Source organism: Pseudophryne corroboree, chromosome 1 (assembly GCF_028390025.1).
Source record: "Pseudophryne corroboree isolate aPseCor3 chromosome 1, aPseCor3.hap2, whole genome shotgun sequence".
NCBI classification, from domain to species: Eukaryota; Metazoa; Chordata; class Amphibia; order Anura; family Myobatrachidae; genus Pseudophryne; species Pseudophryne corroboree.
In genome coordinates this window covers 953,475,023-953,499,630 of record NC_086444.1, presented here as the reverse complement: position 1 = coordinate 953,499,630, position 24,608 = coordinate 953,475,023, and the positions used below count along the sequence as shown (strand labels likewise).

Sequence of the window (24,608 nt, the reverse complement as noted above, 5' to 3'; positions counted from 1 at the left end):
GAGCGTGCATACCCGCAAAAAAGTCAGTTTTTGCGGCAAAAAAGACGTGAAAATGGCAAAAACAGAAATTGCTGTGATGTCGCCGAAAATTGAATACCCCTCATGATTATTTACGGATATACAGTAATATTTTTTATGGTGAACATATGTAGATTAGGGTCCACAGACAACTCCAACCCACTTACTATGGGTATGTCTAGGAAGAATTTAACAATCAGCATTGTATATTAAAGAACACACGGGAGACACATACTCTTGCAGAACTGAGACACTTTACTAATAGAACAGTCATAACAACAGATAATATACATCCTGACAAAGGTTATGAATACCAGGAACAAATAAAAATATAAGAGGATACGATACACAGACAGAGACACACTGTGATTTTTCTCTCTTTTTTAAAACCACAAAAAAAATTTTTCCTGTTTACATTATTGTCTAATGTCTATTTTTTAAATATTTCACAGAAGGCCTTTTATTACTATTGGAAATAAAAGTTACATTTTATATTGTATTTATTAATGATTTCTTCTCTTTGTGCAACACTGTAAAACCAATCCCTTAATTTCCCAAACCCGTTTAAACCTTATTGGAAACAATGGGGCAGATGTATTATCCTGGAGAAGGCATAAGGAAGTGATAAACCAGTGATAAGTGCAAGGTGATAAACACACCAGCCAATCGACTCTAATACATAAATTAACAGTTAGGAGCCGATTGGCTGGTGCGTTTATCACCTTGCACTTATCACTGGTTTATCACTTCCTTATGCCTTCTCCAGGTTAATACATCTGCCCAAATATTCTTTGTGGCAGCGCCCCCAAATTTGATTAAATTTAATGTGATAGGTATGTGGAGCATTAAACAGATAATAAAAATAAATACTAGTACAGTAGTCATTTCCCCAATCCCTTTTCCCTCTTATTTATTACTAGAGAGAGAAAGCAGTGGGTGACAGAGAGGGTGATGCCAATGAGAGGGTAAAAGCAGAGGGTGACAAGGTAAGGGTGGCAGCACTGGGTGACTCCAGGGAGAGGGTGACAGCAGTGAGTGACACCAGGGAGAGGATGACAACAGTGCGTGACAGTGAAAGTGTAACAGCAGTGAGTGATGCCAGGGAGAGGGTGGCACCAGGGAGAGGGTGACAGCACCACAGAGAGGGTAACAGCGGTGGGCGACAACAGGGAGAAAGTGACAGCAGTGGATGACAGGGAGGAGGTGACACCTGGGAGAGTGTGACAGGGAGATGGTGATGCCAGGGAGAGGGTGACACCAATAAGAGGGTGGCAGCAGTGGGTGACAGAGAGGGTGATAACAGGGAGAGAGTGAAAGCACTGGGTGACAGTAAGAGGGTGACTGCAGTGGTTGACAGGGAGAGGTTGACGGCAGTGAATGACGCCAGGGTGAGGGTGACCGCAGTGGGTGACACCATACAGAGGGTAATAGTGATGAGCGACAGCAGTGGATGACAGGGAGAGGGTGATGCCAGGGAGAGGGTGACACAACGATGGAAATGGTGGAAGTAGTAGGTGACAGAGCGAGAGTGACACAAGGGAGAGGATGACAGCAGTGGGTGACAGGGAGAGGGTTATACTAGGTAGAGAGGAAAAAGCAGTGGGTGACAGGGAGAAGGTGACTGCAGTGGGTGACAGGGAGAGGGTAATGCCAGGGAGAGGGTGACAGTAGTGGGTGACAGGGAGAGGGTGATTCCAGGGATAGAGTGACAGCAGTGGGTGACAGGGAAAGGATGACAGTAGTGGTTTACAGGGAGAGGGTGATGCCAGGGAGTGGGTGACATGAAGGAGAGGAGAGAGTGACAGGGAGAGGATGATGCCAGGGAGAGGGCGACAGCAGTGGGTGACAGAGAGAAGGTGACGCCAGGGAGAGGGTGACAGCAGTGGGTGACACCAGGGAGAGGATGACAGCAGTGGGTGACAGGGAGAGAGTGATGCCAGAGCGAGGGTGACAGCAGTGGGTGACAGGGAGAGGGTGATACCAGGGAAACGTTAACAGCAGTGGATGACAGGGAGAGGATGAAAGCAGTGGGTGACATGGAGAGGGTGATGCCAGAAAGAGGGTGACATGGAGTGGGCGATGCCAGGGAGACGGTGACAGGAAAAGGGCGATGCCAGGGAGAGGTTGACAGGGAGAGGGTGATGCAAGGGAGAGGGTGTCAGCAGTAGGTGACAGTGAGAGGGTGACACCAGGGATAGGGTGACAGCAGTGGATGACAGGGAGAGGTTGATGCCATGGAGTGGAGAGGGTGACAGCAGTGGGTGACAGGGAGAGGGTGATGCCAGGGAGAGGTTAACAGCAGTGGGAGACAGGGAGATGGTGACAGTAGTGAGTGACACCAGGGAGAGGGTGACAGCAGTGGGTAACAGGGAGAGGTGATGCCAGAGATGGCAAGTGTTATGAGCAAGTGTTTTGGCATTCCACTGATAAAACAGAGGGCCCGATTCAGACCTGATCGCTGCTGTGCATTTTTGCACAGCGGGTGATCAGCGATTAACTGTGCATGCGTATGCTCGGTAATGCGCACGCACATTGGCAAACAACAGGCATCGCCATTCAGCGACAGGCTGGTACAAACATTCTAATCGCACAGCCGTTCACATGCTGATTGACAGGAGGAGGCCGTTTGTGGGTGGTAACTGACGATTTCTGGGAGTGTCAGGGAAAACACAGGCATTCCCTAGAGTTTTCAGGGAGGGTGTGTGACGTCAGCTGCAGCCCCGATCAGCCTGTTCTGATCGCACTGTAGGAGTAAGTCCTGGGCTGTGCAGAGACTGCACACACTGGTAAAAAACATCTACTGGTGAGTGAGGTGCGAACGGATTTGCAGCTGTACGCTGACTGAGGGAATTTTGTAGCTGCTTGTCGTACCCATGCGATCGCACACTTGCACTGCAAATATACACTTTCCTTGGGCAGCGACTATCTGATTGCAGGACTACAATTTTAGCAGTCTAGCGATCAGGTCTGAATCACACCCAGAGAAATCATAGGGGGCCATTCCGAGTTGATCGCTCGCTAGCTACTTTTTGCAGCGCTGTGATCAGATAGTCGCCGCGTATAGAGGAGTGTATTTTTGCTATGAAAGTGTGCGAACGCCTGTGCAGCCAAGCTCTGCAAAAAAAATTTGGGGGTCATTCCGACCTGTTCGCATGCTGCCGTTTTTTGCAGCGCAGCAATCAGGTCTCTACTGCGCGTGCGTATGCACAATGCACAGGCGCGTTGTATGGGTACAAAGCAGATCGTTACTGAGCGATGGATTTAGTTTCTGAGTAGGTCTGAACTTACTCAGCCCTTGCGATCACTTCATCCTGTCTGGTCCCGGAATTGACGTCAGACACCCGCCCTGCAAACGTTTGGACACGCCTGTGTTTTCCCAAACATTCCCAGAAAACGGTCAGTTGACACGCATAAACACCTTCTTCCTGTCAATCTCCTTGCGATCGGCTGTGCAAATGGATTCTTCATTAAATCCATCGCTCAGCAACGATCCGCTTTTTAATCATACGGCGTGCCTGCACATTGCGGTGCATACGCATGTGCAGTAAAGACCTGATCGCTGCGCTGCGAAAAGTCGGAATGACCCCCAGAGAAATCTTAAAGAACACAGATTATAATGTAAATCTACAAGAACTACTCTTGAGGAGTATTGGATTTATACTCCACCACAACTATTTTTTATTTAAAGATGATTTCTTCGTACAAAAGAGAGGGACGGCCATGGGCACCAGGTTTGCTCCAAGTTATGCCAACATTTTTATGGGTTGTTGGGAGGAGGAGACAGTTTGGAGCAACAACCCATTTGGAGAAAACCTGATGTCCTGGTCACGCTATATTGACGATATCTTCTTCGTCTGGAAGGGGGATTCGACAAATTTGGAGTTGTTCTGCGAATATCTTAAAGAAAATAATAGGAACATCAAGCTGTCATTCGAAAAGAGTCAGATGGAAATAAACTATTTAGACATAACTGTATACATTAAAGATAATAAGATACACACTAGGAATTACAGGAAAAATACAGATTCCTTTGCTTATATCACGTCTGGAAGCTGCCATCATGTTAACTGGTTGGAATCTATCCCCAGTGGTCAGCTTAAACGTTTAAGACGTAATTGTTCAGAAATGAATGTGTTTGAGGAACAGGCTGCGGATATGAAATCCATTTTCAAATCATGCGGGTACAACTCAGATAAAATAGAGAATGGCATGGAGATTACAAGGAAAATAAATAGAAAATATTTACTAAACACTACAGGAAAAAGTAAGGAACAAAATGACAGATATGCTTGGGCATTCATAACTGACTTTAATACACAACATAAAGAACTTGAAAATGTTCTTAAAAAACATTGGCCACTGTTATTGAGGGATCCGATAATAGGTTCCATAATTCCCAATAAACCAAGCTACATATACAGAAAGGATTCCAATCTGAAAGATCATTTGGTACAGAGTGCACACCTGAACCCCAGGAATATAGGGCAGATTGTGTCGATTGGGTTTTACAGGTGTGGCACCTGTATAGGGTGTAAGAACATCAGAGGGAACACAACAAAGAAGTGTGAAGTTGTTATGATTAATGATAAAACACATAAAATAAAGGAATTTATTACATGCACTAGCAAAGATATAATATATGCTGTTGAATGTACATGTAACAAATTCTATATAGGGAGAACAACAAGACCCCTGAAAGTGAGAATAGGGGAGCACCTCCGCATCAGGAAGGGGTTAGAAACCCACTCCCTCTCCTCACATTTTAAACAGAATCATAATTGTGACATAGGCCACATAAAAAATTTTTGGGGATTGAAACAAATTAGGAAAGATAAAAGTGTTATGCACACCAGTGCCAGCAGGAATGTACTGGTGTCTGAACGGTGAGGGATGCGAAACAAATGAACTCACAGACAGACTGGGGAATATGACATTACATACACAGAAGGTGATAGGGTAACAAAATAAACACAAAGTGAACAGAGAAGCCAAAAGGCTAAGAAACTGGGTGTCTCCCTAGTATTAGGAATGCTCAGATGGAAAGAAGCAAGATGTAGTGATTTAATACGTAGAGAACCCGAAATGCTGTTGCTAAGGGCAACATCAAAACCCTAAAGGGTTACCAACGGGTGTGGCAGTAAACTCCTTGGTCAGAGATGGAATAATAGACACAAGGAGAGTCTCCACAATCCTAGTGCTCACTTGCAGTGCACTGGTTCAGCTTACTGCCACTAAACTGACACCTGAACACCTTGCACAGTGAGAAAGGATTTTGGCAGGCAAGTCTGAGAATACAGCCGCAAACTTGCTAGGTTCACAGAGTAGCAGAAGAACCCCAGCAGGTTAAACGACCGACTCCAGTCTTACTGCTAGATCTGGATTGGCAGAGTGTAATACCAAATCCCAAGGCCTATTAGCATTAAGCAACAAACAAATACAAATACAAAGTTTACACAGTACTAGCTAGCTTTCAGGAACTGACTAACCAACAAAGATTCAGCAGCATCTGCCTAACCTGAGAAGAGGGTTTATATAGCAGGTGCTGTTCACGCCCCACTCAGACCTCACAGACTGTGAGCACAAAAACCAGCACCGGATCCCCTGCCGTGCACAGAGCCTGTAACCACTGCACAGCAAAAGACCCGAACCGGAGTATCAGCTACGCTCAGGTTACTCCGCTAGCACTTGTCTCCCGGTTGCCATGACGACGTGGCAGCACAGAGCAGGAGACCCTAACAAAAAGGCATTGTAATATCACAAGTTCCATTGCTAAAAGTGAACTGAAGATGATTTTTCAATATGGAACTCTAATCCCTGGGGGATTGAACAGTGACTTTGAAGTAAAATGGTTTTTGTGATAGTCCTGTAATATGTCAAACATTGATTCAACATCTCCTTTCTATGTACCCTAACAGTACCCCTCCTCTGACGAGGGGTCAAAGAACCCCTACCACCGGGTTTATCGGGGAACTGCGAGAAGAAAGAGCGTAACAGTCTGGGGGCATGAAGATCACAACTGCGCACCCACGACCGCTCCTCCGGGCCATACCCCTTCCAGTGCACCAAAAATGACAGCCGAACCATCTTGGAGTCAAGAATCCTTTCAACAACAAACTCCCTCTGGCCACGTATCAGAAGAGGGGAAGGTCTTCCACTGGAAGAAGGATTACTAATCGCCCGTTTTAAAAGGGAACAATGAAATGTTTTATTGATACCCAAAGAACGGGGTAGATCTAACTGAAATGCCACCGGATTGATAACCCTAGTGATCTTATAAGGACCGATGAACCGGGGGCCTAACTTATGAGATGGCTGTCTCAACTTCAAATTCTTGGTAGACAACCAGACGAAGTCTCCTAATTTGAAGCTGCAGGGTCTTTTCCGCTTATCAAAAACCCTTTTGGTCACTAATGACACAGACACAAGGGCTTTCTTCACTTTCCTCCAAATACCTCTAAGGACCGAAACCACAGAGGAACCACCAGGCGTGGAGTCCAGGGGGTCAAAATAATTGGCCTTAGGATGATGCCCATACACACAAAGGAAGGGAGAGATCCCTGTAGCAGAGTGAGCCGCGTTGTTATAGGCAAACTCCGCCATGGACAGATGAGCAACCCAGTCAGTCTGACACTTGGAGACATAACACCTGAGGAACTGCTCCAAGGACTGGTTCACCCTTTCAGTCTGCCCATTAGACTGCGGATGGTAGCCTGACGACAAGCTGACAGAAATCTGGAGATCGGAACAAAATGCCCTCCAGAATTTGGCCACAAACTGGGATCCGCGATCAGAGACCACATCAAGTGGCAACCCGTGGAGACGCACAACATGCAGCATAAATAATTCAGACAGGCGTCTGGCCGATGGCAGCCCAACCAATGGAACGAAGTGCGCCATCTTCGAAAACCTGTCAACGACAACCCAGATGGCTGTCATCCCCGAGGATTAGGGCAAGTCCACCACAAAATCCATTGAAATGTGGGTCCATGGCTTAGATGGAATAGAGAGTGGATGTAATGGGCCAACAGGAACCCCTCTAGGAGTCTTATTTCGGGCACAGATGTCACATGCCCGAACCCACTGATCCACATCCCTAGCCACCGAGGGCCACCACACCGCCCTAGATAGCAACTCCCGAGTTCTGAAAATACCCGGGTGACCTGCCAACTTTTTGGCATGGAATTCCAGGAACACTCGCTGTCTTAACCTAGGAGGCACAAACAAAAGACCTACCGGAAGGTCTGGAGGAGCCTGCTCCTGTGCTCTAAGGACTAATGACAAGAGGTCCTGGGTAATGCCCACTTTAATACATGATGGGGACACAATGGGCAATGGCTCCTCGGTGGTCTCCTGGATTGGAGCAAAACTCCGCGAGAGCGCATCAGCCTTGATGTTTTTTGACCCAGGGCGATATGTTATCAAAAAATTAAAGCGAGCAAAAAACAAAGCCCATCGTGCCTGCCTGGCATTGAGGCGCTTCGCTGACTCTAAATATGCCAAATTCTTATGGTCGGTGAGAATTGAGACCACAAACTTAGCCCCCTCAAGCCAGTGTCTCCACTCCTCGAGTGCATCCTTAATAGCCAACAATTCCCGGTTACCCACGTCATAATTCATCTCGGCAGGCGAAAATTTACGGGAAAAGTAAGCACAGGGATGAAGGCGATTATCAGACACCCCCATCTGAGAGAGCACTGCCCCAATACCCATCTCAGAGGCATCCACCTCCACCACAAAAGGACGCTCTGGATCTGGGTGTCGCAGCACCTTGGCCGAGACAAATGCCCTTTTGAGACGGGCAAAAGCCGCTTTGGCCTCACAAGACCAGTGAGCAACATCCGCCCCTTTCTTAGTGAGTGCCACCAAGGGCGCCACTATAGCCGAAAATCCAGCGATAAATCGTCTATAAAAATTCGCAAAGCCCAGAAAACGCTGAAGCGCCTTCAAACTAGTGGGCTGCACCCAATCCAGGACTGCCTGTACCTTGGAACCCTCCATTTGGAAACCTTCTGGGGAGATAATATATCCTAGAAATGCGATTTGCTGAACTCAAATTCGCACTTCTCCAGCTTCGCCCCAAGCCGGTGGTCTCTGAGTTTCTGGAGGACTAAGCGTACATGGTTCCGATGTTCCTCCAGGGAATGGGAGAAGATTAGGATGTCATCTAAGTATACAACTAAGAATCTATCCAAATATTCCCTGAGCACATCGTTCATGAAGTCCTGGAAGACTGCCGGGGCATTACAGAGCCCAAAAGGCATCACCAAATATTCATAATGCCCTGAGTGGGTATTAAAGGCAGTCTTCCATTCATCCCCCTCTCTTATTCGGATTAGATTGTACGCACCGCGTAGGTCAATCTTAGAAAAAATGGTGGCAGTACGAAGCTGGTCAAACAAGACCGAAATGAGAGGCAGTGGGTATGAGTTTTTAATCGTGATACGGTTCAATTCCCTGAAGTCGATGCAAGGTCGCAACGAACCGTCCTTTTTACCCACGAAGAAAAACCCCGACCCAACTGGAGACTGTGAAGGTCTGATAAATCCCTTAGCCAAGTTCTCCTGAATGTACTCTGCCATAGCCTGAGTCTCAGGACGTGACATGGAGTACAACCTGCCCTTGGAAAGCTTAGCATTCGGCAACAAATCAATGGCACAGTCATAGGGGCGATGGGGAGGTAGTACCTCTGCAACTCTTTTGGAGAACACGTCCGCAAAATCTGCATAACATCCTGGCAATCCTGGCAAACTTAGCTGCGAAAGCCTGACTGGAAGGCTCAAGCAACTGCTGAAACAATCAGTACCCCAACTAAGAATCTCCCCAGAGACCCAGACAAATTGAGGATTGTGGGCCCTTAACCAGGGTAACCCCAACACCAATGGGGCAAAAGTACAGACAGTCACATAAAAGGACAATTTTTCAGAGTGTGTGGCTCCAATAAACAAAGAAATCTGGCTAGTGCAAGAGGTAATTTTACCCTGGGATAATGGTTCCCCGTTTAACCCACAAATCTCAATTTCCGATGCCAAGGGTACTAAGGGAACAGAGTGTTTCAGGGCGAATTGGCGGTCCATAAAAACCCCGTCGGCCCCACTGTCCACAAAGGCCTCAGTCTTGACAGTTTGACCGAGGATCTTCAAGGTCACCAGAATGATAAAAGTCTTCTTGGGAAATTCTAACTTCTGGCCTGACAGGATATTTCCCATCACCCTCAGGCCCTGAAGTTTTCCGGCTTTTCTGGGCATGATACTACCACATGACCTTTATTCCCACAGTACAAACATAACCCCTGCTGTCTCCTCCGCGTCTTCTCACGCGAGGAGAGGCGGGTAGCCCCAATCTGCATAGGCTCCTCGGAAAATTCCTCAGAGTCTGAGGTTCCCTTGGGAAAGAAGGAAACCTCGGTCTCCCTTTCAAGCCTGCGCTCTCTCAGCCGTCTATCCACCCGAATGGATAACTGCATGAGCTGATCCAAGCTATCAGGCAAGGGATATTGTACCAGTTGGTCTTTTAACTGGTTAGAAAGACCTCTTCGGTACTGGTGTCTCAGGGCTGGGTCATTCCACTGGGTATCATGGGCCAACCTCCGAAACTCCGTACAATAAACCTCAACTGGCCTTCGCCCTTGCTTAAGGATCGAAATCTGAGCCTCGGCTGAGGCCGTCTTGTCAGGGTCATCATACAACATGCCCAGTGCCGTAAAAAAAGCATCAACACTTTTAAGCGACGGACAGTCAGGCTGCAACCCATATGCCCAGACCTGTGGGTCTCCTTGTAGCAAGGAAATCACTATGCCCACCCGCTGAATCTCCGACCCAGAAGACTGAGGCCTACGCTGGAAATATAGCTTGCAGCTCTCCTTGAAACAAAAGAACTGCGAGCGATCTCCAGAAAAACGATCCGGGAGATTTACTTTAGGCTCCTTAACCCCTGAAGGTACTGCGGCTGCGGGAGCTCCGCCAGTGGCCTGCGAGGTGTGCATTTTAATGGACAAATCATTAAATTGTCGGGTCAGGACCTGCACCTGATCGACCACCTGTTGCAAAGTATTTTGAGGAGTATGCTCCATATTCCCACAAAATTTCAACAGGAGTATTGGGCTGCTGAATATGTTATGCACACCAGTGCCAGCAGGAATGTACTGGTGTCTGAACGGTGAGGGATGCGAAACAAATGAACTCACAGACAGACTGGGGAATATGACATTACATACACAGAAGGTGATAGGGTAACAAAATAAACACAAAGTGAACAGAGAAGCCCAAAGGCTAAGAAACTGGGTGTCTCCCTAGTATTAGGAATGCTCAGATGGAAAGAAGCAAGATGTAGTGATTTAATACGTAGAGAACCCGAAATGCTGTTGCTAAGGGCAACAGCAAAACCCTAAAGGGTTACCAACAGGTGTGGCAGTAAACTCCTTGGTCAGAGATGGAATAATAGACACAAGGAGAGTCTCCACAATCCTAGTCCTCACTTGCAGTGCACTGGTTCAGCTTACTGCCACTAAACTGACACCTGAACACCTTGCACAGTGAGAAAGGATTTTGGCAGGCAAGTCTGAGAATACAGCCGCAAATTTGCTAGGTTCACAGAGTAGCAAAAGAACCCCAGCAGGTTAAACGACTGACTCCAGTCTTACTGCTAGGTCTGGATTGGCAGAGTGTAATACCAAATCCCAAGGCCTATTAGCAGTAAGCAACAAACAAATACAAAGTTTACACAGTACTAGCTAGCTTTCAGGAACTGACTAACCAACAAAGATTCAGCAGCATCTGCCTAACCTGAGAAGAGGGTTTATATAGCAGGTGCTGTTCACGCACCACTCAGACCTCACAGACTGTGAGCACAAAAACCAGCACCGGATCCCCTGCCGTGCACAGAGCCTGTAACCACTGCACAGCAAAAGACCCGAACCGGAGTATCAGCTACGCTCAGGTTACTCCGCTAGCACTTGTCTCCCGGTTGCCATGACGACGTGGCAGCACAGAGCAGGAGACCCTAACAAAAAGGCATTGTAATATTACAAGTTCCATTGCTAAAAGTGAAATGAAGATGATTTTTCAATATGGAACTCTAATCCCTGGGGGATTGAACAGTGACTTTGAAGTAAAATGGTTTTTGTGATAGTCCTGTAATATGTCAAACATTGATTCAACATCTCCTGTCTATGTATATCTTTATTTATTTCAGCATATAATAATGGACTTTGTACAAAGGACTATTTTGGCTGCAGAATATAAAGAGAAAGAATATGAGAAGATGGACCGAGTGGAAATGGAGTAAATGGACATTTCAAATAAAGATAAAAAGATGTCATATTTTGGAGGACTCCGGGAAAATGGCCGCCTTGCTACATCCGGTGACGTCACTTCCGGGAAGACGAAAGGGAATTAAACAACCAAGTCCGTGCTACATTCGGCAACGGACATAGGAGGTGACGCGACTGGATGTGGAGACGCTTCCGGTTCCGGATGGCATCCGAGTACGGTCGATGTGAGGGAGTTGGTTAGCGGAAGTGGCTAGACACTCGCGTCTAGGTACTTCCGGTAACGGAGGTCTGACGTGGATGGTTGGCAAATCGGATGGCTCCCTGTGTGGCGGGAAATTTTGGAGAAAACACCCATGTGGGGGCGGGAATTGGGATAACCCTGAAACATGTATTAGAATAGGAAATCATTGTATTAGCTATAGGGAAATTGAGAAATGCTGGTTTTGTATCCATCTAAGAAGCTATTGGTGGAAAGATAGAAGGAGTGGTATAAATAGTTGTAACTGTATAGGAGTCCCTCATACCTTGAAAAAGATCCTCTACAGGATCGAAACGCATCGGTGGGACTTCTTCTTTCCATGGTGTACCTGTCCGGAAAAGCGGTGAGACATTTTTTCCTCCTTTGGATTCATTTAACATCTAGGGAAATAAGTCTCTCCTGACTGGACACAAAGGGTCACCTTTTTATGTAAATTTTAATTGTTTTATGGACTGTCTTGTATGTTTTGGAGACTATTCCAACATTGTGGAATAAAGTTTGTCATTTTTATACAATCTGGTGGTGATCGCCCTCTTTAAAAAACGGAGTTGTTGTGGAACTAATGAGGAGGACGCCCGAGGTGTATATTATACGCAATCAAAACAAGTGGACCACAGTGAGTCGAATGTAGAGGGGGCAACCCCGATATATCTACCTGTATGGTGATTTCAATCAAAGAAATATAATGAAAGGCCTTTAAAAAGCTTTTTTTTGTGAGTGTTCTGTGTAAGGGGGCAACCCCAAAAACAGTTTACACAGGTGGTGGGATAATTCCAGAAACTTGTCAAGAAGTACTGAAATATTGTGGAATATCATCACAGGAATATACTATTTTTAAGCTTATTAAACCAGCACTCGATTGTGAGTGTTTTGTGCAGGGGGCAACCCCGGTAATAGTACATATAGGAATGGTGGTGGTAGAGTTCCAGGAATCTATCAAGATTTGTTGAAATACTGTGGAATATTGTAACAGGATTACACTATTTTCTTGTGCTTGTTTTCTCTTTCATGTTATCGAACCCTCGCCTGTGAAGATAACAAGGTACTAATTTGAACAGGGGAGTAGATATTTTTATTCCTATACCTAGCGCCGTTTCTGTCTGATCGAATTTCTATTGTTCCATCGAAATCATAGTTACAAACATGCTCCTTTGACTATGGGATCGGTCAGCCAAGCCATATACATCTCTGGCTCAATCTCCCAATATCACGCAGTGGTGGTTATTCAGATGTGTCTGAGGTGCGACATTATGCTCAAAGTACTGATTATTGGTACTTTACCATGTTGCACTACAGGTGGGGCGGATGTAACGTGCAGATTTGGGTGGGGTATGTTCAAAACGAAAATAGGAATTTAATTACTTGCTGGTAAATCCTTTTCTCGTAGTCCGTAGAGGATGCTGAGGTCCATATTAGTACCATGGGGTATAGACGGGTCCACCAGGTGCCATTGGCACTTTAAGAATTTAATAGTGTGGGCTGGCTCCTCCCTCTATGCTCCTCCCACCAGACTCAGTCTAGAAACTGTGCCCGAGGAGACGACATACTTCGAGAGAAGGAATTACACAGATAGTGGCGAGATTCATACCAGCTCACACAACCAACAAATCCCGCAAACATGCCGGAAACTTCAGCAACATCTGAAACAGTACTGAAACAGTAAATAACGCAGAACTTACCTAGGAACCAGGTAGTACTGAACTATAAACCAATGCAGGAAAACGAAGCGCTGGGCGGGCGCCCAGCATCCTCTACGGACTACGAGAAAAGGATTTACCGGCAGGTAATTAAAATCCTATTTTCTCTTACGTCCAAGGGGATGCTGGGGTCCATATTAGTACCATGGGGATGTACCAAAGCTCCCAGTATGGGAGGGAGAGCACGGAGGCTCCTGCAACACTGCCTGACCAAACTTGAGGTCATCAGAGGCCAGAGTATCGAACTTGTAAAACTTGGCAAACGTGTTCGACCCAGACCAAGTAGCAGCTTGGCAAAGCTGTAAGGCCGAGACACCCCGGGCAGCCGCCCAGGAAGAACCCACTTTACGAGTAGAGTGGGCCTTAACCGATTTTGGACACGGCAATCCTACCGTAGAATACGCATGCTGGATAGTGAACCTGATCCAGCGCAAAATCGACTGCTTAGAAGCAGGACACCCAATTTTCTTGGGATCGTAGAGGACAAATAGAGAGTCAGATTTCCTATGATGAGCTGTCCTCTTCACATAGATCTTCAAAGCCCGTACAACATCCAAGGCCTTTGAAGCAATTGAGGAGTCAGTAGCCACTGGCACCACAATAGGTTGGTTGATATGGAAAGCCGATACAACCTTAGGCAGGAACTGTGGACGAGTCCTAAGTTCCGCCCTGTCTTCATGGAATATCAGATAAGGACTTTTGCAAGATAAAGCCCCCATTTCCGACACGCGTCGGGCAGAAGCCAAGGCCAACAGAGTGACCGCCTTCTACGTGAGAAACTTGATGTCAGCCTCCAGTAGAGGCTCAAACCATGCTGATTGTAGGAACTGCAACACCACATCTAGATCCCAGGGTGCCGTTGGCGCCACAAAGGGAGGCTGGATGTGCAGAACCCCTTTCAAAAAGGTCTGAACCTCAGGGAGGACAGCCAATTGTTTTTGAAAGAAGATGGACAAAGCAGAGATTTGGACCTTGATAGATCCCAATCTCAGGCCCATATCCACTCCCGCTTGCAGGAAAAGGAGAAAACGTCCAAGTTGAAACTCCACCGCAGGAAATTTCCTGGCTTCACACCAAGAAACATATTTCTTCCAAATACAGTGGTAATGTTTAGACATCACCCCCTTCCTAGCCTGAATCAAGGTAGGAATGACCTCACACGGAATACCTTTCTGAGCTAAGATCTGACGTTCAACCGCCATGCCGTCAAATGTAGCTGTGGTAAGTCTTGATAGGCGAACGGCCCCTGCAGCAGCAGATCTTACCGAAGAGGTAAGGGCCTTGGATCTTCCAGCAGAAGATCCAGTAGATCCGCATACCAAGCCCTCCTTGGCCAGTCTGGAGCAATGAGGATTGCCAGAACCTTTGTTCTTCTTACCAGCTGAAGGACCTTTGGAATCAGAGGAAGTGGAGGGAACACATACACTGACGTGAACACCCACGGTGTTACCAGTGCGTCCTCCGCCACTGCCTGCGGGTCTCTTGACTTGGGACAGTACCTCCCCAGCTTCTTGTTGAGGCGGGAGGCCATCATATCTATGTGAGGAACCCCCCACCAACCGGTTACCTCCTCGAACACCTCCGGGTGGAGGCCCCACTCCCCTGGATGGAGACCGTGTCTGCTGAGGAAGTCTGCGTCCCAGTTGTCTACTCCCGGAATGAAGATTGCCGACATCGCTACAGCGTGCCTTTCTGCCCAGAGGAGGATTCTTGACACCTCTGACATGGCAGCCCTGCTCTTCATTCCGCCTTGTCGGTTTATGTAGGCCACAGTGGTCACATTGTCCAACTGCACCTGAACAGCCCGATCCTGTAGAAGGTGGTCTGCTTGCAGAAGGGCGTTGTACACGGCCCTTAGCTCCAGGATGTTTATTGGGAGAAGAGATTCTTGATTCAACCACCTTCCTTGCAAGGTTCCCCTAGAGCAACTGCACCCCAACCTCTAAAGACTTGCATCTGTGGTTAAAAGGATCCAGTCCTGAATTCCGAACCTTCGGCCTTCCAGAAGGTGAGGAAGTTGTAGCCACCAGTGGAGTGAAATCCTGGCTTTCGGAGGCGTATCCTCTTGTGCATGTGTAGGTGAGAGCCCGACCACTGGTCCAAGAGATCCAGCTGAAAAGGTCGAGCATGAAATCTGCTGTACTGCAGAGCCTCGTAGCCGGCAACCATTGTTTGAATCACCAATGCTTTCTCTACCGGGAGAAAAACCCTCTGCACTTCCGTGTCGAGGATCATTCCCAGGAAAGACAGCCTCCTTGTCAGCTCCAGATGAGACTTTGGAAGGTTCAGGATCCAACCGTACTTCCTGAGCAGCTGTGTCATGAGCGCGATGGATCGCAACAGCCTCTCCCTGGACGACGCCTTGGTCAGAAGATCGTCCAGATATGGAATTATGTTCACCCCCTGCTTGCGGAGGAGAACCATCATCTCCGCCATCACCTTGGTGAAGATCCTTGGTGCTGTGGAGAGGCCAAACGGCAGCGCCTGGAACTGATAGTTATCGTCCAACAGTGCAAACCGGAGATATGCCTGATGCAGCGACCAAATGGGAATGTGGAGGTATGCATCCTTGATGTCCAGAGACACCAGGAACTCCCCCTCCGTCAATACTGAGATGACAGCTCTCAGAGATTCCATCTTGAATTTGAACTCCCTGAGATAAGGGTTCAAAGACTTTAAGTTCAGAATAGGCCGTACTGAACCATCTGGTTATGGTACCACAAAAAGGTTCGAATAATAACCTTTGTTCCACTGTTGAGGTGGAACTGGAACAATGACCTCTGACACCACCAATTTTCTGATGGCCTCCAGAAGAATTGTTCTGTCTGCCAGCAGAGCCGGCAAGCCTGACTTGAAGAAACGGTGAGGCGGGGGATCTTGAAACTACAGTCTGTACCGTCTGGACACTATATCCAGGACCCAGGGGTCCAGACCAGATGACATCCAGATGTGGCTGAACTGCCGGAGTCTCGCCCCCACCTGACCCTCCTCCAGGCCTAGCTGTCCACCATCATGCGGAGGCCTTAGGGGTATCAGAAGTGGGCTTCAGGGTTTTGGGAACCTGCGGGAGAAGGTTTCTTTCCTTTGCCACGACCACCTCTGAAGAAGGTGTTCGAAGGCTTGTTCTTTCTAGGCCTCGCGGGCCGAAAGGACTGTGATGTGGTTGGTGTAAAAGGCTTCTTCATAGCCGGTGCAGCTGAGGGGAGAAAAGGAGACTTACCCGCGGTAGCCGTGGCAATCCACGTATCCAGCGCCTCCCCAAAGAGAGCCTGACCTGTATAAGGTAGGCCCTCCACACTCTTCCTGGATTCCGCGTCCGCAGACCAGTGGCGCTGCAAGAGACCCCTGCGAGTCGAGACGGACATGGAGGAGATCCTCGCAGCCATGGAACCCAGGTCCTTCATGGAATCTACCAGGAACCCTGCAGAATCCTGAATATTACGTAAAAATAAATCAATGTCACCTTTATCCAGCGTAGTCGATTCCTCCTGCAGAGTGATAGACCACCTGGCAATAGCTTTTGCAATCCAAGCACAGGCTATAGTAGGCCGCAATATAGCCCCTGAAGCCGTGTAAATGGATTTTAGCGTAGCATCCACCATGCGATCTGCCGAGTCCTTCAACGCGGTAGATCCCGGGACCGGCAACACCACCTGTTTGGACAGCCTGGAGACAGAGGCGTCGACTATCGGCGGGGACTCCCATTTCTTTCTATCTTCCTCTGGGAAGGGAAAAGCAACCAAGACTCTCTTAGGAATCTGGAATTTCTTTTCCGGAGTTTCCCAGGCTTTTTCAAAGATAGCGTTTAATTCTTTGGATGCCGGGAAAGTGAGGGAGGGCTTTTTATTATCTGTAAAAAAGGCCTCCTCCACCTGCTCAGGAGCTGTGTCAGAAATGTGTAAAACATCCCTTACAGCTTCAATCATCAACTGCACCCCCTTAGCAAGTGATGCTGTCCCCCTCAACACATCCCCGTCACCGGCTGCAGTGTCAGAAGCGGTGTCCGTGTCATCCTGCATAAGCATTGCAAGCGCACGTTTGTGAGAATGTACTGCAGGGGACCCCGAGGAAGCAGTATCAGACCATACAACCATAGAGGATTGCAGGACCTGAGTGGCATGGTCAGTCCTAGCCACCCTATCCGAAATTTGAGAAATAGTCTCCCCAGAGATACTAACCATTCTGGCTCTCTAGCTGGGATCTGCGCTACAACAGTGCAATCCTGATTACATGGAATGGATTCTTCCTGGGAAGACAAATCCTCTGCAGCATATGAAACAGTGTCCCTAGACATGTTGTCACACACCCACCAAACACCCCACAAACACACAGGGTACTGGGCAGAGTTTCCCCCCCAAGAATGGCAGAGAGACACAGAGATTGGAGCCAACCCACACACAGCGCTATAACAGGTATAGGGAGATCCCACACCAGCGCTGACTGAGTCCCTTAATAGGTGACACAGCCCTTCACAGACACCCCTCCCTTCTACACCCCCCTGGTGCCATACAGATCGCTGGAGGTGCTCTGGAGGGACCTGGACATCCGCTTGCAGGGAGCTGCAGGCAGGAAAATGGCGCTGAACGCTGCTGGGTCCGCTCTGCGGAGAAGCTCCGTCCCCGCAATGGCGCCGGTTTGCCGCTCTTCTTTAGATTATACTGGCCTGGAGGATTTTTCTGCTGGCCGAGATCCACGGACCCCGACAGGCTGGATAGGTCAGTTAGGGTCTGGAGCAGGCTCAGGGCGCCCCTCCAAGTGCCGCACCGCAATACCGCTGAGCCGTTCTGGAGCACGGGTTTAAAGCCGCCTTCTTCACACTGACCCCCCGCTTGTGAGGGGGGACAGTGACTTATTCGCCAACATCAGCTCTGAAAGGGGGTGGCAGCTGGCTGCTGGGGCGAGCAGTCCCCTATGGCGGGTCGCGATAGTTCCCTCTGGAGCTCAATGTTCAGTCAGCGGAGGCAGTGACTCAGCCCCCGCAGGGTGGACACTGCCCCCTCGCCCTCAGTCCCTCGATGCAGGCAGGCTGTCGCCAGCAGCCTCCTGTAAAGAAATAGACTCAAAAAAAACAATTTTACCAAGGAAACTCGGGAGAGCTCCCCTAGCTGTGACCGGCTACTCCGGGCACATTTTCTAAACTGAGTCTGGTGGGAGGGGCATAGATGGAGGAGCCAGCCCACACTATTAAACCCTTAAAGTGCCAATGGCTCCTGGTGGACCCGTCTATACCCCATGGTACTAATATGGACCCCAGCATCCCCTAGGACGTAAGAGAAATCTAAATTGAGTGTAAAACTAAAGCATCCAGTATTTACCATGCACAGAAACAATATAGCCCAAGCAAATCTAAATCTCTCTGCGTCCCGGGAGAGCAGCTCAACCTGCGCGTCTTCAGAGGCACTCTCCAACTTTCCAACTTGACCTGATTTGAGACGATCATACTGATGTTGGCAGCGCAATTCCTGAATCAACCAATGCAGTGAATCAGCTGTTACTGCCTTAGTGTGTCCTAAAAGACTGCAGCCCAGCACCACATCAAAGCATCTGCAACCTGATGGGAGCTGAGGAGAGATTCTCGTGGTAGATACCAAGACCAAAACATAGGATCTGCCTTTACTGCCTGGTTGGGAGGGAAGAGTTACCAGACATAAAAGATCATTCTATGTAGACCACAACATGGAAGTGGATTACCATGGAGTCTGTCTAGCTAGACTTCTATTTGGCTTCAGTCATAAGAAACAGTTCCACTATGAGCTTTACCACCAGGTTGGTTAATAAGAGTAGACTCCCAAGATATAAATTGTTATTATGCTGATCATTCTACAAAAACAACACAGTGGGAAGATCCTAGATGCCAAATAACTCAAGGGCCCTTGAATGCAGAAAAGGGCAGCTTTCTACGGAGACAAGATCATTTGTGTTATTTGTGTCAGACTAACACACTGCCTTGACAAGAAATACTGGGTCAAGATGGACAATATTTGTGGATTTCTTCCATCAGATTATCATACCTCCCAACATGACCCTCTCCAGGAGGGACAGAATGCTCTGCTCCTGGACTTCCCTCTTAATTTAGGATTGACAGCACCTGTGGTGAAACACCTTTCTTATCCAGTAACCTGTTCAAAACAGGTGTCGGCAATCCAACATTAAGAGAAGTCCAGAAGCAGATCATTGTGTCCCTCCTGGAGGGGGTCATGTTGGGAGGAATGGATTATGGCAATGAAACTATATGATTTAAGGAGACTACTCCGTGTGGTTTTCAGAGAGGAAGAAGGGCTGGATTATGGAAGCTTCACAAGAGATTGCTTTTTTTAACTCTTTTGCGGGAACTCCTGAAACCCAACTATGGATTCTGCGAATATGCTGATGAAAGCAACACTCTCCATTTAAACCCGGCATCCAGTATCATCCTAGCCACTTGCCCATCATCACATTTATGGACCACTTTATTGCAATGGTTTTGTTCCATGGCAAATACATTGCCAAAGGGTTCTCTGCCATTCTATAGGCGGATGGTGGGAAAGAAGATCACCATAATAGACCTGAAGTCCATTGATCCTCAGTATATACAGGTCTCTAATATGGATTAGAAACAATAGCATTGATTGTGACTTGGAGATGTACTGTTCTGCAAACATGGTCATGCTAGGAAGAGTCACATCCCAGAACACGAGGCCGCATGGAACAAACATAGTGGTTACTTAGGCCAATAAAGAATACATGGGTGTATATTATTCAGACGGGAACATTAGATGGCCGATTTCCCGGGGGAGTTTAACAGCGTTGTCCCTCTGCAGTGTTGTGACTGTTATAAGAAGGAGTTGGAGGTGATCCTGTGCGTTGTCCAAGAATTGGACATACAGTGTATCAGACTGGCAGAGGAACACTGTGTATCAACATTACACACAGAAAAATAAACAGATTGTTGGGTTCTAGCAGTTTGTCAACGAAATCGACAACCAGTACAGAATATGTTTGCTACAATTTTTTACCGGCACCAGAAGCGTACATCTTTGCAGAATTGACGTGAAGACGTCATTCTGCAGAATTGACAGGAAGAAGTGGTCATCAGTAATTCTGCATTGCCAAAGGTGATAGAAAATCATTTATTCCAGGGGTCTCACACAATAGTCTATACTTACCCCCACACAATACCTATAAGGAGGTGAAGGTGAAGATGCTTTTTGCACTACCAAAGACAGATTGCTTTGGCTTTGATTAAACAGTATGCAAACACTTGGACTTCCTGTCACACCTGGACCTTCTGTAACTACTGGGCTTCCTATACAGTGCCCATTTTCTAAACTGAGTCTGGTGGGAGGGGCATAGAGGGAGGAGCCAGCCCACACTATTAAACTCTTAAAGTGCCAGTGGCTCCTGGTGGACCCGTCTATACCCCATGGTACTAATATGGACCCCAGCATCCTCTAGGACGTAAGAGAAATCTAAATTGCAGTGTAAAACTAAAGCAGCCAGTATTTACCATGCACAGAAACAAAATAGCCCATGCAAATCTAAATCTCTCTGCGTCCCGGGAGAGCATCTCAGCCTGTGCTCTTCAGAGGCACTGTCCAACTTGACCTGATTTGAGACGATCATACTGATGTTGGCAGCGCAATTCCTGAATCAACCAATGCAGTGAATCAGCTGTTACTGCCTTAGTGTGTCCTAAAAGACTGCAGCCCAGCACCACATCAAAGCATCTGCAACCTGATGGGAGCTGAGGAGAGATTCTCGTGGTAGATACCAAGACCAAAACATAGGATCAGCCTTTACTGCCTGGTTGGGAGGGAAGAGTTACCAGACATAAAAGACCATTCTATGTAGACCACAACATGGAAGTGGATTACCATGGAGTCTGTGCAGCTCCACTAGCTAGACTTCTATTTGGCTTCAGTCATAAGAAGCAGTTCCACTATGAGCTTTACCGCCAGGTTGGGTAATAAGAGTGGACTCCCAAGATAGAAATTGTTATTATGCTGATCATTCTACAAAAACAACACAGTGGGAAGATCCTAGATGCCAAATAACTCAAGGGCCCTTGAATGCAGAAAAGGGCAGCTTTCTACGGAGACAAGATCATTTGTGTTATTTGTGTCAGACTAACACACTGCCTTGACAAGAAATACTGGGTCAAGATGGACAATATTTGTGGATTGCTTCCATCAGATTATCATACCTCCCAACATGACCCTCTCCAGGAGGGACAGAATGCTCTGCTCCTGGACTTCCCACTTAATTTAGGATTGACAGCACCTGTGGTGAAACACCTTTCTTATCCAGTAACCTGTTCAAAACAGGTGTCGGCAATCCAACATTAAGAGAAGTCCAGAAGCAGATCATTGTGTCCCTCCTGGAGGGGGTCATGTTGGGAGGAATGGATTATGGCAGTGAAACTATATGATTTAAGGAGACTACTCCGTGTGGTTTTCAGAGAGGAAGAAGGGCTGGATTATGGAAGCTTCACAAGAGATTGTTTTTTTAACTCTTTTGCAGGAACTCCTGAATCTCAACTATGGATTCTGCGAATATGGTGATGAAAGCAATACTCTCCATTTAAACCCGGCATCCAGTATCATCCTAGCCACTTGCCCATCATCACATTTATGGACCACTTTATTGCAATGGTTTTGTTCCATGGCAAATGCATTGCCAAAGGGTTCTCTGCCATTCTATAAGTAGATGGTGAGAAAGAAGATCACCATAATAGACCTGAAGTCCATTGATCCTCAGTATATACAGGTCTCTAATATGGATTAGAAACAATAGCATTGATTGCCACTTGGAGATGTACTGTTCTGCAAACATGGTCATGCTAGATAGAGTCACATCCCAGAACCCGAGGCCGCATGGAACAAATATAAGGTTTACTTAGGCCAATAAAGAATACATGAGTGTATATTATTCAGACGGGAACATTAGATGGCCGATTTCCCGGGGGAGTTTAACAGCGTTGTCCCTCTGCAGTGTTGTGACTGTTATAAGAAGGAGTTGGAGGTGATCCTGTGCGTTGTCCAAGAATTGGACATACAGTGTATCAGACTGGCAGAGGAACACTGTGTATCAACATTACACACAGAAAAATAAACAGATTGTTGGGTTCTAGCAGTTTGTCAACTAAATCGACAACCAGTACAGAATATGGTTGCTGCAATTTTTTACCGGCACCAGAAGCGTACATCTTTGCAGAATTGACAGGAAGAAGTGGTCATCAGTAATTCTGCATTGCCAAAGGTGATAGAACATCATTTATTCCAGGGGTCTCACACAATAGTAACATAGTATCTGAGGTTGAAAAAAGACAATTGTCCATCGAGTTCAACTTATTTGTGGTCTCCTATGCATGATGATTTGTCTAAAATTTTAACTGATGCTGATGTCAGCCGTTGCATTTTATCCCTTTTTATAGTAACTATAGTGCGTGACTATGCACCATACCCCTGGATAGCCTTATCCATTAGGAATTTATCTAACACATTCTTAAAGGTGTTGACAGATTCCGCCATTACAACTCCCTCAGTCAGGGAATTCCAAACACGTATTGTCCTTACCGTAAAAAAGCCTTTACGACGTATTGTGCGGAATCTCCTCTCCTCTAACCTGAGCGAGTGTCCACGAGTCCTATGTGTTGATCTGGCCAAAAACAGGTCCCGCGCAAGCTCTGTGGTATTGTCCCCTTATAGATTTGTAGATGTTGATCATATCCCCTCTTAGTCTCCCCTTTTCCAATGTAAACATGCCTAGTCTTTCAAGCCTTTCCTTGTATTCCAACGTCTCCATGCCCTTAATTAGTTTGGTCGCCCTCCTCTGAACCTTTTCTAGCTCCAGGATATCCTTTTAGTAGTACGGTGCCCAGAATTGTACACAGTATTCAAGGTGTGGCATCACTAGTGATTTATATAACGGGAGTATAACACCCTTGTCCCTTGCATCAATTCCCCGTTTTATGCATGCTAGTATCTTATTAGCCTTCTTTGCTGCCATCCTACTTTGGGAACTGCTGCTTAGTTTGTTATCTATGAGAACACCTAAGTCTTTTCCCAGTACAGTATCCCCTAATGTTACCCCATTCAGTATGTAGGTGTTATTTTTGTTCTTGTTACCACAGTGCATTACCTTACACTTGTCTGTGTTGAAGCACATTCTCCATGTGGCTGCCCATGCTTCTAATTTAACTAAGTCATTCTGAAGAGACTCAGCATCCTCCTCCGTATTTATAGCCTTACACAATTTGGCATCATCTGCAAAAATTGACACAATGCTCTCTAGACCTTCTGTTAGGTCGTTAATGAAAATGTTGAACAACAGCGGTCCTAATACCAAGCCTTGTGACACCACTTAACACTTCAGTCCAATTTAAAAGAGATCCATTAACCACAACGAGCAGCTCTCTGTTATCTAACCAATTCTTGACCCAAGTGCATATAGTGCTTCCTAGCCCTATTTCTTGTAGCTTGGAGATAAGTCGCATGTGGGGTACTGTGTCGAAAGCTTTGGCAAAGTCTAAAAAGATTCCATCCACGTCTTTACCCTGATCGAGGTTTGCACTTACTGTTTCATAAAAACCAAGTAAGTTCGTTTGATAGGATCTGTCCTTCACGAATCCATGTTGATTCCTTTTAATGTTTTTATTGGCTTCAAGGAACTTCTGAATACTATCCCTTAGAATACCTTCCAGTACTTTCCCCACTATAGATGTAAGACTAACTGGTCTGTAGTTACCCGGTTCAGCTTTACTTCCCTTTTTGAATATAAGCACTACTTCCGCTATACGCCAGTCTTTGGGAACCATACCTGATATAACTGAATCCTTAAAGATCAAAAATAGCGGTTTTGCCAGTTCAGAGTGAAGCTCCATTAGAACCCTTGGGTGAATTCCATCGGGCCCCAGTGACTTCTTATTCTTTAAATGTTTTAATCGGTCACAGACTACCTCCTCACTTAAATAAGTACTGTCACGAACCGGTCTCTTACCTTTGCGGGTTATGGGGTTCATCCGTTGCCAGTGCGGTTGCTCGCGGTGCTGTGTGCCCATGTGGGGACGCGGCGTGATCGGTGGCACAGGTAATGCAGAATCTGGGAACTGTGAGTGCGGGGACCAAATGGCCTAAGGCACTGCGGAGTGTCTGCTGTATAGGAGGTGGCCATGTTGGAGACCAAATAGGTAATACAGAGCACTTGTGAAAACACCTGTGGGCAGGTGTAAGCCAATCCCGTGCTTGTGCTGCCTTTAAGTAGGCTGGGATTATGTTACTCTGGGCCAGTGCTTTGTTGTATCAACGCTGTGCTCTAGCTCTGAGCTCTCTCCGTGCATTCCTGTGTGATTCCCGTGGTCCAGATATCGCCTCCGTTCCCAGAGGTC

The 24,608-nt window shown here is 47.0% G+C and overlaps 2 pseudogenes; both read left to right on the top strand.

The window, feature by feature from the left end:
• The first annotated feature begins 19,459 nt into the window (after window positions 1–19,459).
• On the top strand, window positions 19,460–20,468 carry LOC134975147 (NEDD4-like E3 ubiquitin-protein ligase WWP1; annotated as a pseudogene).
• Window positions 20,469–21,630: 1,162 nt separating this feature from the next.
• The window catches only part of LOC135050213 (NEDD4-like E3 ubiquitin-protein ligase WWP1), a 28,765-nt pseudogene continuing 25,787 nt past the window's right edge, over window positions 21,631–24,608 (top strand).